Raw genomic sequence first — 12,853 nt, forward strand, 5'->3', positions numbered from 1 at the left:
TGAAAGAAACGGAAATCATAATTGATACAAGCTTAAGTTCAGTGTTAAGAACCAGAAATTCAACATACCTGCAAAAATAGAGTGACGAAACATACGATGAAAATAAATGTTCCCCGTGAAATGCAGGCACGTGCTCTGAGCAATTAAGAACCTGGTTGAAAGAATTGGGATTTACGACTTGCTCATTTGCAAGATGCGTGATACTTGTTTCAAAACTGAAAATCACTAAGATCCCATACATTATATGCTGTTAAAACTGTTAACACATCAGTGCTTTTCTGTTTCCTTAATTATCATTTTTTTATTCATTTTCAACTAAATATTATTAGACAAAAACAACCAAAACAAAATTTCGCCCTAAATTTGTAAATATCGCACCAGAATATTTACAAGGATATTATTTGATACCTTCATGTTGGTTTGTTCCACTTTCCAGGTTAAAGCTACAAGTGTCTACGTAAGGGAATGCCGATACCAAGTCAGGAATATGAAAGTTGATTTCCATTCGCTTGGCGTGTATGAGCTTTTGATTTTGTACTTTGATAATGGACTTTCCGTTTAAAATTTTCCTTGGCCTCGGTATTTTGTTATTTCACCTTTCACATTAACATTATCAAAACTGTCATGAACATTTTCGTCAATCCATTAAATCATTTTATTGTTCCATTTTTTTTGTTTCTATTATCTAAGACTGTTTGGACAAGAGGTGTGTGTGTGTGTGTGTGACTATATTTAATGACTACATTGCAGATGTTAGTAAAATCTGTGACGCTCAAATGGTGTTGTTTGGGATGGAAAATACACAAATGATACAAATTATGTACAGTTTGAGTGTAAACAAAATACAACTGGCTTGACCTTCTTGATATATGTGAATAATTTGATTTTGGATGTAACGCGTCTTCTGATTGGCTGACGTTATTTTGTTATCAGCCCATAGACATACTGTAGTCATGTGACCGTGACGTCAACAACGTTTTTTCATTGTTTTCAACGGTTTAAAATGAAATTTAGAACTTAATTATAAGAAATGACTGTAATATTGTTTCTGTCTAATCGAAATAACATAAACAAATGTGGTGCACACTGTTAAATAACCGCTACGCTCGTTATTCAGTGTGCATCAAATTTGTTTATGTTATTTATAATTCATAGACAGAAAAAATATAACATTCATTCCTTAAATAAAAAGAGTATTTTCTACAAAACAATGACTCACATTTTGGATAATTTGTTTCTGAGTTAATAAATAGGTCTCAAAAAATGAAAGATGAAATGAGGTTTGCATTCTGGAGTTAAATCAATATATGTTTAAATTAAAAGTATATTGAAAAAATCCGAGGCATAGTTTAGTACCTTGTGTACGGTCAACTGAAGCGATGCAAACACATTTTTTTTTCGATCTTTTGACCTAATTGTGCTATTTCCACTCATGTTGAAAGTGATCTTTTTTGCAGTAACTGAGCTATACATTTTTAATATTACTGTTGTCAAATCGTACACTTTTACCTAACCGGTTACTCGGATAATCGTTCGACCGATTAACCGGTTAACCGGTAGTTTGAGTTGGTGCTTGAAAATCTTATCATAAGTACCCTACACATAGATATAAGGTGTGGTATGAATGTAAATTTGACAACATTTCATCCAAGTCATAAATTTACGCTTTTAGAATTGAAGTTTGTTCTCTGGCATTATAAGGCTTGTCTGTGAGGATTCCTGGCGAAGTTTGACTTATAATAATCAACTACACCGTATCAACTATTATGATAGGGTTTGTATCAACTTCAGATTGAAAAATAAAAAAAAAACTTCTTTATATCGTAGAATTGAATAAGTCTGAAACTGATTATTCTTTCCTTTTCACTTGTTGTCTCCGAAAATGATGTGGAGTGTTTCAATTTGAATGATTAATTAAAAAAAAGAAGCTGTGGTATGATTGCCAATGAGACAATTCTCCACTAGAGATCAAAATGACATAGAAATTAACAACGATAGGTCACTGTACGGCCTGTTTCTTTACTTTGTTTGCATGTTACTCGTACTATCACGTATATATTGAGTACATTCACATTGGTTTGTATTTCACAATTTTTTAGTTAGCGTTTCGTTTAATGTAAGACTAAGCCTTGCACGACGGAGGTTGCAAATTTAGATGAAGGCTTACACAATATTAGATCAGAAATGAAATAATGAAGTAAATCGTACATTTAATCGCATTACTGATTTAGAGTTACTGTTAAAAAACATGTAACTATACTAATTATGTTTCTTTAAGATCCTGCCCCGAGCTGAGAGACAAGTTCTGATTAATTTTATGTTTATAGGATTAACAAGAGCTATCAATGTACTGGACAATTGATCTGTCAAATTAATAACAACGACGACAATTTTTAAATAAATCCTAACTATTTAATGATTTCCATACAAATTTATATTAAATCTATCAAAATTGAAAAAAAGTTCCGTTAACCCGTGAGCGTTTTTGATATTCAGTATTCGGTCGTTTGACCGGTTAACCGTTGATAACAGTTACACGTATTTTAATTTATTCTACTAAAAAAGAATTAACAACTATAGATTAAAAAAAAGTAATATTAGAGAAGGATATAGTAGTATTTGTTAGAGTCAGTTAGTGCTTCCTTAAATATATGTTCAAACGTTTTCGTTTGTATTGGTAACACAAAATAAGGTGACGTTTAAAATAATTAAATCGCAAAGCGACTTAACAGATACCTTCATTATTCTTAATTAATGGCTCCCAATCTTTGATTTTATACATCTGCATATCTGCGAACTTACAATTTACCAAACAAATTGTATCATTTTACCATTCCTGTACTGAAGTAGTCCGAGATAACTCTGACGGCCAACGGCTGTTTTGCCAGACAAGCTGGGGCCGTGGGACGTCAGAGCTCGTCCCATCTCACAAAAGTGGATATTTGCCCACCCAAAATAGATGCGCTGCTTCATCGCTTCTGGTGTCGATTGAGGGCCTTGGAATTATATAAACCGGCATCAATCTGTTCATTTTTCATTTATCTCTTCATTTATGTAAGTTTCACCTACCTTCCAACCTTTATTTTTCCATATTTGAACAGTTTTCACAGAGACCCATCGATTTCTGCATTTTGACTTAGGTGAAACTTACATAAATAAAGAGATAAATGAAAAATGAACAGATTGATGCCCGATTTATATAATTCCAGGATAAAAAAGGATAAATGTCGAGAAAGAACATGTATTTCTTGGTTCTTTTAATAAGGGAGTTTCCATATAACAAGTAAAAACACAATTGTTTAAAAACCTCCTACTATGGTACTATATTTAAGATAATAATAACACTATGTCACTATAAAATTGCAAGAATCATTTAGGTCCGACTGATATAAAGGTGAATGCACGAAAATTACAGGTTATATTTCTATGTACTTGAATAAATATAGATTACGTTAGAATCAGAGAAATTCGTGGATATTGTCGTTTTTGAATAGCTGTTTTTTTTAGAGCTTACCATTTGACCAGAATATTTATTCCTTTTCCTAAAAGTATTTGTGATAACCTCCTTTATTACTTTGTTCATGTTCAAATGCTACAACAAACAAGAATTATTTTGATATCTAATAGACACTTTGTAGCCAGAGCGTTCATAAAACAAAGAAAATAGTTTATACATTTGTATATAATGTCATTATTAAACAAATTTACATACCATGTAGTCATATTATATTGACTGTTTGCATCACACAACAATAGTTTTTATGAAAATTTTTGTATTAAACACGGGTATGGCTTTAAAAGAATGTGTGTTTTTTGGTTCAAGATTGCAGATTCTGAATGAAAGTCACTCATCGCTTGGAACTAACATTATCTAACTAATGATCATGACAAGCTAAACTATGGAAGGAATTCATTACCTAACCTTCTTATTATAGCGCAATTTATTTCATTGATCCGAGCATTGATCGTGATCATTACATAACTATAATGATTATAAGGTTCGAATTTATACTTTACCAGTTTAAATAGTAATAAACTTATCAAAGATTCAAGTAGAGTTTAACGCCTTTTTTCTTAACCCTCATTCAAAATTCTTTTACACCTTTCTTTAGAATAAAACTTTGTGCTTGACGTTTAAAGCAGTTAACCATGCCATTGAGTAAACAGATGTGCCAGTTTTATTTGATACAAACGGCTTTTCGTTACACTTGTGTGTCTAATTAATCATTCCTTGTTTGAGCTATGATTTGATCCATTTCATCCGAACAGTACCTTCATGATTTTTATACAACAGAATAAGCATAAATATTCAGTTATGTAACACTTGCCTTCGTCAAGCGTTGATAACTCTAGTATAATCAATAGTAGTTAGGTTTATTTATAACAATGATGAATAACATTGTGATAAGAACACGGTAATGTTATCATTCTTCTTAAAGAAAACAAAAAAACCTTCATTTGATGGTTGTGGTTAAATTGAATGAGCCTTAGGAGCCATTATTGGTGCATCTAAATCTTTTCGCTTTGTGACAATTTTTTTTCCTTTTTTGGATTAAATTCAAATATGCTAACGATATCATCTTCATTGAAAGCGCATCCAAACAAGTAACAATTTTTTGACTGTTTCGGAATGTATTCAAATGTTTTTGAATGATTCATAATACGTAATCTTACATGTTTGTCAATAAATTTGTACGGCTGTCACTTTTGACATATATACTTTTTCACAGATGAAAATGGGAATTGTCTAAAATGCCACGTTTTGCTACATGAATTCGAAAATTAAACAGTATTATTAATCTATCAAATAACATGTATATGGTATTCACGAAATATCTGTCTGTAGGATAACTTTTTTTTCTTTTTTTTTTCGTAACATTGTCTTGCACAAGCTCAATGACTTCGTCTACTTGTTTTAATGATCAACTTGAGATTGATATATTAGGACCTGTAAAACTGTGTTTGAGCAGTGGAAATGACTACGACGTCAACCAATCAAAAGAGGCGTTATATATCATAGTTCATATTATTAACCTGTATAAATATATTGACTCGTAAAAATATTCGCATGTAAAAATATATTTTCAAAGGTCGACTGAACCGGCGGATAGAAAAGAATAATTCTTAGATTATTTGTAATCAAATATGCTTTGCGACGGCATTTAACGAATTTCATGATATTATTAAAAGTTTTTAAAAAGTGTATACTTTTGATTGCTTATTTGAAAAAAAAATTAATCATAACTGTACACCAAAAAGTCATAAAACCAATTAATTGAAATATCAATATATGTATATTGGTATTGTCAAAGAGGCGATATAATAATTATAAAATTCCAACAAAATTCAATGATCGAAAAAAAGAGAATATAATGCACTACACATTATGATACAAGGATAGTTGGAAATTAATAACATAGCAACTGTAGCATTTGTACGAGATTAGTACATGATATATCCACCCGAGGAAGTATATGACCTCGGACTTCGTCATCAGTCAATATACTTTTTTTATGTCAATAAAACCTTTTTCGTCCTCGTGCAAATGGTCTTATTGTATAAAACAAACGGTATATAGACATCTTTTTATATCTATCAACAACACATTATATTAAATAAAGATATGGTGAACATCACTTTGTAAATATATATTTAGGTTCAATATGTCTTATTAGTTAATACTATGATGTAACTATTAGTAATACAATTAACAATATGAATTTTACTAAGGGAGATACACATTTCGACAATTAATGTAGCTTCGATAAGGCCCGAGTTCAGAATATTTTTGAATCATAAACCTAATACAAATGTCAAAAGGCTGATTGACTAAACAAAATCAATAAATAAATCTGAATATGAACTAAAAGTCTGGGATTTAAATGAAAAGGGTGATTTCTAGTTTGTCAAATGATTTCAAAAATTTTGAAACATCAAATTTTAATAAAAACAATCTATAGTATTTCGTTTGGGTTATTAGTATTTTGCATGTCTAAAATGTCCAAATAAATTGTCATTATAGGTTGAATGTCTATTACAACATGTCCTTCACATAAAAGTGATATTCAATCATAGGTGTCTGTTCTAAAGTTTCAAGATTAAATACGTCTATTTGTTATTCCTATGTTGGCTATCGTCGTATTCTGTTAAATTGTTTTGCTACAATTGTAATAATTTTATAGCAGTCAAGCAATTTTAAAATTATAAGTAGACAATTTTTTTTATAATTAAATACGCTAAATGTAAAATGACTTTTCGGAAATTCTCATTGAAATTTTTCTACATGCTTGCATTGTTTTAATCAATCAATACTTCTCTTTAGTTGAAGCTTTGATCTTTCAGGTTCTTTAGATACATTTTAGTGCAACATGCACGTAAAACATTTGTGTTATCTTTTCTCCATCTATTTTTATAATTAAATCAAAGTAGGAAAAATAATATCCTCCAATCTCAATCAATAATTTGTAAAATCATGCAGTTCGTAAATGAATATTGCCTGTTTTACAGACATCATTTCTGTAATATAGGTGTCTGATGAATACTTGTGGTTTTTGTGTTTAGTTTGCCATTACTGTAATTCATGCTGTGTTAGTGAAATACTCATTAATGACTTTATGTTGTGAAGCTAGTGGTTTCATTTACAACACATTTAATTAGTACAGTTCACATGCTCTTGTGTGAGCTAATGTTGTATGTGTATTCTGGTTTTCCTCTGGTTGGGTATACCTCTTACATGTTTGGTGATTTCTGTGTATGTTTATACTGATATTTGGGTACCTCATAATCAAAGGACGAACGATAATCACACAAGTTAAAAAGATTAAAATAAAAAAGGCACCATGAGAGCAACATTTATAAAGGAGCATCAGTAACATACGTCGTTCCGAGTACAAAAAGGGCACAAATACTACGTCAGAATAGGTACGACCACCACTGTCTTCGGTTAAGTTGCAAAAAAGGTTAACATTCTACTAAAAATAGTATATGAGCGGAGTAGATATACTCTTTATGGATTAATTTCACGAAAAGTCTTCCTAATTGGAGAACAAGATAGATGCCCATTATATTTTAATAGAAGACTATGTTTTAAATAATTTTGTATATGTTTTACGTGACAACTTATTTGTCAAGTTTGATTTAATTATATTTTATCAAACAGTTATTCCAATGGGTACTAATTGTGCACCCTTATCTGATTGAATTGTTTCTTTTTGTTCTTATGGAAAGGAATTCTTTCAAAACACTTACCGAAGACAAAATGATGCCACTTGTCAAGATCTTCGGTATTCAGATCAGATATTTTCTTATACATGTAAGTGTTGTCACTTTATAATCTACCTTTAAGGAAGCGTTTATCTCATATATCGAAAAATATTAAATCATTAAAAAAAACGAGCGCCGAGGAAAATTCCAAACGGAAAGTCCCATCTCAAATGTCAAAATCAAAAGCTCAAACAAACGAATGGATAACAACTGTCATTTCTGACTTGCAATTGGTACAGGCCATATCTTATGCGGAAAAATGATGGATGAAAACTGGTTTTATGTGTAGCTAAACCTCCTACTTTTATCGAGATGAACTTGACTTTCACGAAATTCCGGCAGTTTAACGTGATGTCACTATTTCTATTTCCCTATTCCGTAGTAGTACAATATCTTCATTACAGGTTGTTTATACATTTATATGTTCATGTGAAAATAACGACTAAAACCTCCCCTTTTAGAAATTGTGTACGTACACAAATGGCAGTCTAAACATACGGTAATGATTCCTACCTCGTAATATATGTATCAACAAAATAGCCGATCACATGTCTTTTATTAATCATAGGCGGTAATTTGTTCAAACCTAAATATTTTGAATATCATAAACAAAATCTAACTTTTTATCAATCAAAAGCCTTTTTTTCTACTTACTAGTATGTTTTTAAAAATGAATACTGAAGTGCATGGTGATTAATAATGTATCACCTACATCTATTGGTAAAATAATACAAATAATGCAAATGTGTTGCTCATGTATCATACTCATGGATATAGTCAATTATTTAAATGTTGTTTTATTCAGCAAACCCCTTAACACCATAGTCATGTGGTGATGTAAAGGGATTGCAAAAGCCTGACTTATTATACTTTTTATTAAAGAGATAACTGAATATTAAAATTGTAACAAAGCCGACAATTTGGTTAAGATGTCTATTCATGCGAAATTTAAGATAGGTATATATAAACGGTGTTTCTTCAGTCATGTTCTCTTCCTGAAATACCTACAAAATAATTTGTAAGTGAAATTACATGTAGAGTAAACGTTGCTCGACTTTTGTAATTTCGTTAATTGAATCAATAAAAACAGGTTAATATTAGATAATCTGAGAACTTCTGGTCAGTAAGGTCCTTCATGATCATTAACAAATTGGATTTGACTTATTTTGACAAAAGTGGTAATTTAACATAGAGCTTTTGGACAAAACACATACGATGGAAAGTTTCTACCAAAACAATTATTTTAAACAAATTGGAATCTTTATCAAAAACATTTTTGTGTGAAAGTTTTTTGGGTCTTTTCGATCTAAACATACGATCTCAATATTTTCTAATTCTTTGCATATGATACAGTATAATGAATAGCAGGTGTATTTTGCTTGGGTATTGGAACGTTTCGAATATTTCTTATCGTTGATAAAGGATCACATATTTTAAATCATATGTTATTATTGTACTAACATCTACATGTATGTTAAAAACTACTAACTGAAAAGGCTATGTGAGGACATACTTTCTTCTGTATCATTATGTACCGGGCAGAATGATGTGTTTTACACTTTGAATCTTAGATTGATTGATAGGTAACAGTTTGCGGAATGTACAATTGTGAAAAAATTAAAAAAAAAACCACAACATTTACACATGTAAGTTTCCCTTTTCAATGATCAATGACCGTTTCTATCAGTTCTATATCTATCGTATGGTATTTATAATTAACTTACCACTTCAAACACTTAAATGAATAACACATATGTCTCTATGGTGGTTACAAGAGTTGAAATGGTCATTGAGTGCTTGATTATATGTTCATAAGAAGGTGGAAACATTTTTACACGTGTTTCATAATTGATTTTGTGCTTTTATTAATTGTAAACAACAATGTATTATGATTCTTTTTGTGTAATGTGGCTCTGAATAGATATTACTAAATCCATTTCTTATTTTTTTTTTACTTATTTCAATCTTTATATCTATTCAGTAACTCAAGAATCAAAAAGCCGTCGTATATATGAAAAAGGGACACAGGATACAAATGTGACCCTCAATACATAATTATTATTACAGTAGAACCTTATTTATTTATTCACATTTAAAACCCCGACACTTGTTTAATGCATTCGTATTGAACAATTCATCTAGTTTCAGCAAATGTTTCCACGTAATCAAAGATACATTTATTGCTTAATTAACGTAGAATTCCTTGCGTTAGAACATTTCTAAATTCGATCTAATTGCTACAAACTTATTTAGAGGAAACATTGAGTTAACCAAACTGTCTACTTATCTCTATTTAGGTGTGTCGCTTTAACTCAGTTTTTTCTACATGTAATTTCCTGAATCGTATAGAATCGATAAAATTTCTGGCATATAACATGCTATAAATAAAGTTAAATGTGAAAATAAGTTGTACTTGTTTTTGTGTTATTTAAAAAAAATTAATGTAACAATTTTCAAGTTGTATGGTGACCTTATGTGTACCTATTGTAAGTGAAGGAAGTTAACTCTGTTTTTGTATTTTGGAACAGATTTTACTATTCTCGTTAGCATTTTTAGTGAAGGTTTCCTCGTTTTCATAAATTTGATGTGAAATGACGGTGGCCATTTATATAATTAAACCTTTTTACGTTCGAATATGGTAAACCACCATTTCACTTACATTTCTAATACAAAAGATAAACCGCAAGTTAATGTTTTGTCTAGGTTTTTATTATAAAAAGTGATAAATTTAGAATATCTTAGTATTAGTATTTTTAGAGGAATGCATACTTTAGTTTTCAGTTTTCCCTTACCCTCACTGGTATGGTAATTAAATTGAGTGTCTGAAAATTCCGTAAAGCTCTCACGGGTTAAAATTCATCGCTGACAATCTGCTTGCTACACAAAGTTTATATGAACAGTCTCGGTCCTACTAGAGTTGCACCCGTTTTTGTTTCTTATTATAATTAATTTATAAAACATTTCAAATAGATAAGTAGATATAAGCAATCTTTCGCTACATCTTTTTCATGTTTCAAGAGAAGTGCGTACTTGTACTGTTTAATTAAACAATGTTTAAATCGATTTTATGATTGCAAAACATCCATATGTTTGGACACACAAACTTTATTAAGTGTTATCTTTATATTATTACATTAACACAATAAAAAGCTAAATAGTAAAACGTTTTAACTAAATTCCCAAGATGCACGATACGATTTTATCGCAACTTTATTCAATTTTGTTCTAATTATTTAGTGCTTTCTTTTCAGAAAATGCTTATCTAATTTTTTAATCTGTTTAACATTATTTATTGTTACATGTATAATAAAGAACCAAAGTCATGAAAAAATAGTAACAATAACAGAACATATAATAGATTTTAAAACTCAAATAACTATTCTGTATATATTTTTGTAAATTGAAATGCATCTTTTTATCGTCAATCATCCACCTGGGAATAACGATGCATCTTCAACCGGTATAATAACACGATTTATTTCTGATTACGTCATTGATTAAATTAAGTTGATATATATCGAAATTGAACCGTAGGAGCATGACGTGCAAATATTCTCACATTTATGTTTAAGATTTTTTTCAATCAATATGTTCATTGTAAATGGATTTATAATAATCACCAGGATTGCATATTCTAAGGTAGGCATATGTATGTTTTAACAAATGTTACCTTAAACTGACAATTCTTAGAGGTCAATTTGTGGAATTATTATTATTATTGAAAATTATTTTAATTTGATTACAATTGTTAATTGGTATTTGTTAAATATCATTTCCGCATTCGAAAGTTGAAACTATATTCAAATAACTGTCAACATCGAAGAGAGAAGTCACTGTGTTTTATTAGTTCTGAGTGTTTTGGTTGGTGACATAATTTGAATTACCACTGTCATATTGTTGGCTGTTCAATTTATTTTAAAAGTAAATAATTCAAAACTACTACATATGTTTTAAATGTTTCTATTGATATATTAACGACAATTTGACATCGATAACACTTTCAGCAATTGAAATGATGATATAGATTATGCTTGACAAAAGGAATTGGTCCCTTTTGAGTTTATTTCTTTGGTTTTGTTTGACCTTTAAATGTATTTTCGAAATAGATTTATGAGATTTGGACATCGGTACATCTCTTATGCCCCTCATTAACACTGACTTATTCTATATGCAAAACAATTAAATAAACCAATGAATAGAATAGTAAACAAAGACTAAAGACCACGTTTTTTTCTATCAGTTTTACAACTATCGTATTTGTAGGAATAAATAATAAATTTTCATTGACTTCCTAATTATCTATAATGTTTTTGTTCTTAACTTGAGGTTACAAACAAACAAAGTAACGTTGAAAAGGTTTATTGATCTTTATTTGGTTACGATCATACCAAAAATTTATGAATTTGGCTACATCTTCTCCCACCCTATATTTAACCTAATTCAGATCCTTTGAGAGAGATCACTTTACTACTTTATGCATAATGATTTAAAAATGAATGCATGGCACATATTATTATCCTATAATAGATTCCTGCATACAGCAGTCAAACATATTTGAAAGTGCACCGACCTTTCTTATCAGGTGATAATAAACATTCCTTTTCAGCTTTATTACAAATTATAGCACAATATAAACCTGCAACGAAGCAACATTCACCACATGACGCTAACATGCTAAAAGTATAAAAATCTTTGATGTAGCTGATGCATTGCATGTAATAAAATATTGAAATAACAATCGTAACGAGAAAAATAATGTTATTATTAGCTCACCTTATCATAAACCCACTACCACTTGGCCTCAGTAGTTCGCTTGTTATTTTTTTTTGAAATACCTTTCTTCTAAATTTACAAAACCAATTGAAAACATATCATCAATTAAAGAAAATCTCCCTTGATACTTATATTTATGCTTCAGACAATTATCAAACCTGAAAAAACAGATGATGGAACCATTGTCAAAATAGCATTTTTTAAAATTTATCTCGAAACACAAATTTGGTAGATTTCTCTTTGTACAGTTGCAGCTATCAATAGGTTCATAGGCTATTTGAAATAAACAATTGTAACATGTAATATGATTTTAACGGTTAAGTAGTGTTGTCATTTTAGCGGTGTCCTATCATTGTCAAATCAGCGAGAGGTTTGGACTAGCCATAAAACCAGATCCACTCCACCATTTTGTCCTAAAATGCCATGAAGGAAGTCAGAAATATAGCAAATGTTATCAGCAGTTTGTTTCCATGTATGTTGTGGGTTATTTTTTGCTGTTGTAGTTGAGTGTTTTTCTTGTTCCATTGTTTTCAGCTTATAGTTGATGTGTTTCTTCCGATTGTTATGAGTTTGACCAGGATTTAAGTTTACTTAATCGAATTATCATTATTGAATAGCATATATAAAGTTATAAGCTGTAAATTGTCATATCAATCTGTTGTATTTGTTTAGCATAACAAACTTAAAAGTTAAAATCACAAAAGAAATCAAAAAGTCCCATATCAAATGGCAAAATCAAATGATAAAATGCATCAAACGAATCGACAACAACTGTCATATTCCTGACTTGGTACAGGCATTTTAAAATGTAGAACAT

The 12,853-nt window shown here is 30.0% G+C and overlaps 1 protein-coding gene across 2 annotated transcripts in view; it reads left to right on the plus strand.

Moving 5' to 3' along the window:
- The window catches only part of LOC139530036 (uncharacterized), a 60,708-nt gene that overhangs the window by 15,842 nt on the left and 32,013 nt on the right, over nt 1-12,853 (plus strand). Inside the window, exon 1 of one of the 2 annotated variants that reach the window (XM_071326073.1) lies at nt 10,776-10,902. The exons of the other annotated variant lie outside the window; for it this stretch is intronic. The gene's annotated coding sequence lies outside the window, so the exon portion shown is untranslated. Of the gene's footprint in view, nt 1-10,775; nt 10,903-12,853 lie in introns of those variants that run through there. 2 annotated transcript variants of the gene reach the window in all.

The sequence above is a fragment of the Mytilus edulis genome, chromosome 7 (genome assembly GCF_963676685.1).
Source record: "Mytilus edulis chromosome 7, xbMytEdul2.2, whole genome shotgun sequence".
Lineage (NCBI taxonomy): Eukaryota > Metazoa > Mollusca > Bivalvia > Mytilida > Mytilidae > Mytilus > Mytilus edulis.